Raw genomic sequence first — 394 nt, forward strand, 5'->3', positions numbered from 1 at the left:
CGTGCTTTTACTTCCTCGGTTTTCTCCTGCTAAACCGTTCCAACCTACCTAATCTGGCGAACTTCAACATGTCCTTAGTTTCATTGCTATTGCTTCCTGTTCTTTCGTTCTTTCTTTCATTCAGCCTTTCTTTCTTTCCTTCTTTCTTTCTTTCTTTCTTTCTTTCTTTCTGTCACGCCACCTATGCTAGCAAAAACTTTGTGAGTGTTTGGGACTCGTTACTGTTGTTGATTTTGTTTTTGCGGTTGATATTGCTGTTGTAGTGGTGGTAGTTGTGGTAGTTGTAGCGGTGGTGGTAGTGGTTGTTGTTATGTTCGTGGTGGTAGTGGTGGTTGTGGCGGTGGTGGTGGTGGTGGTGTTGGTTGTGGCGTAGTGGTAGTGGTGGGTGTTGTGT

Source organism: Octopus bimaculoides, chromosome 14 (genome assembly GCF_001194135.2).
Source record: "Octopus bimaculoides isolate UCB-OBI-ISO-001 chromosome 14, ASM119413v2, whole genome shotgun sequence".
Lineage (NCBI taxonomy): Eukaryota > Metazoa > Mollusca > Cephalopoda > Octopoda > Octopodidae > Octopus > Octopus bimaculoides.